Here is a 2047-nt window from a genome sequence, read left to right as displayed (position 1 = left end):
CTAAAACCTTCAATTAAAAATAAAATTCCATTTTCAATGAAAAAAAACAAAAAACCCTAACCTGAATCTGATCAAGTCTCTAATAGAGGGCACAGAGGAACATGTCAAATGGCACCACAGAGAATGGAATCAGCAAAATCCAAACCTATGGAAAAGCTCTGTAGATCAACCAACCTGGTTTCTTGAATAACTTACAAGAATAAAAGAGATGGAGAGGGCACTTACATGCTGAAAGAGATTCAGGGTTCTCTTGATATGGTGTATCCACCATATAAAGTAAATAAATGTTTCCCTACCCCTTACACTAAATACAACTAAAATCCCTGGAGATTATACATTAAAAAACAAGCATCAGAAGACTCTTAAAGGAAAAATGAAAAGAGATCACCTGGAGACCTTGGGACCCAAAGAATGATACGGTGGTTAAGTCTCCCAGTTTTCTTTTTGCTTCATATTTCCCATACTGGAGCTGAAGAAGACAGCAACGCAGCAACATATACAGTAACAGACAAAAAAAAAAAAAATCAACACTGCTTCACACCCATTATTATAGCTATTAAAAGTTTTGATAAGGATGAAGACGTTGAGACACTTATGCATTGTTGGTAGGAATGTAACATTGTATAGCTCTTCTGGAAGACAGCATGATGGTTCCTCAAAAATTACACAAAATTACCATATGATCCAGCAGTTCTACTTAGGGGGATGTGCCCGAAAGAACTGAAAGTAGGTACTTAAACAAATTGGTACACCTGTGTTCATAGCATAATTCACAATAGCCCAACAATGGAAGGGATCCAAGTGTCCGCTAATGGATGGATTGATGGATAAACAAACTGGTGTACGCATACAGCAGTATTTCTTCAGCTTTAAAAGAAAGGGAATTCTAACACATGTCTCAACATGGAGGGACCTTGAGGACATTATGCTCAGTGAAACAAGCTGATCACAAAAGGACAAATCCTGTATAATCCCACTTGTATGAGATCCTGAAGCAGTCAAATGTATAGAGACAAAGTAGAAGGGTGGTTACTCGGGCCTGGGAGTGGGGATGGGAGATGGGGAGTTAGTGTTTAATATGCAGAGTTCCAGCTGGGCACGATGAAAATGTGGGGCTGAATGGTGGTGCTGGCTGCAAAGTAGCGTGAATATACTTGGTGGCTCAGACAGTAAAGAGTCTGCCTGCAATGCAGGAGACCCGGGTTCAATCCCTGGGTCGGAAAGATCCCCTAGAAAAGGAAATGGCAACCCACTGCAGTATTCTTGCCTGGAAAATCCCATGGATGGAGGAGCCTGGTGGGCTACAGTCCATGGGGTTGCAAAGAGTCGGGCATAGCTTAGCGACTTCACTTCACTTAGTGTCACAGAACTGCACACTTTAAAAGAGTAGTTTTTATGTTATATGTTTTTAGCCAAAGTTAAAAACAACCAAAAACCTGCTCTCTGGAGCCAAAGGAAATTGAAAAGGGCAGTGTAGCAAGACAGAAAATTTTTAGGCACTAGTGGTACTACTGGGGCATAGCCCTGCCCGCACCCACATCAGCAATGGAGAGCTACACACCCACCCTCTCAAGGGTGGAGCAAGGTTTCAACACACCTGCCAGGACGGAGTCAGAGAAGGCCTGATGCAAGCCAGGACTCTCATCCATGCTGCCTAGCAAGAGTCCCACCCATGGAGACCACCAGGGAGCCTGGACTTGACAGCAAAAGCATGACCCATAAAAGGACAAATTGAATTTTTTTTAACTTTAGGGGCGTTTTTTTTTTTTTTTTTTTTAACATTATTTATTTATTTAGCTATACCAGATCTTTACTGTGGCATAGGGGAATTTAGTTCCCTGACTAGGGATTGAACCTGGGCCCCCTGCATTGGGAACACAGAGTCTTAGCCACTGGACCACCAGGGAGGTCCCTCTTTACTTATTTTTAATTGGAGGATAATTGCTTTACAATGTTGTGCCAGTTTCTGCTGTAGAACAAGATGAATCAGCCGTAAGTATACATATATCCCCTCCCACTGGAGCCTCCCTCCCACCACCGCCACCTC

Source organism: Dama dama, chromosome 30, assembly GCF_033118175.1.
Source record: "Dama dama isolate Ldn47 chromosome 30, ASM3311817v1, whole genome shotgun sequence".
NCBI classification, from domain to species: Eukaryota; Metazoa; Chordata; class Mammalia; order Artiodactyla; family Cervidae; genus Dama; species Dama dama.
The sequence above is the reverse complement of the archived record's forward strand: the minus strand, read 5'-3'. Positions refer to the sequence as shown.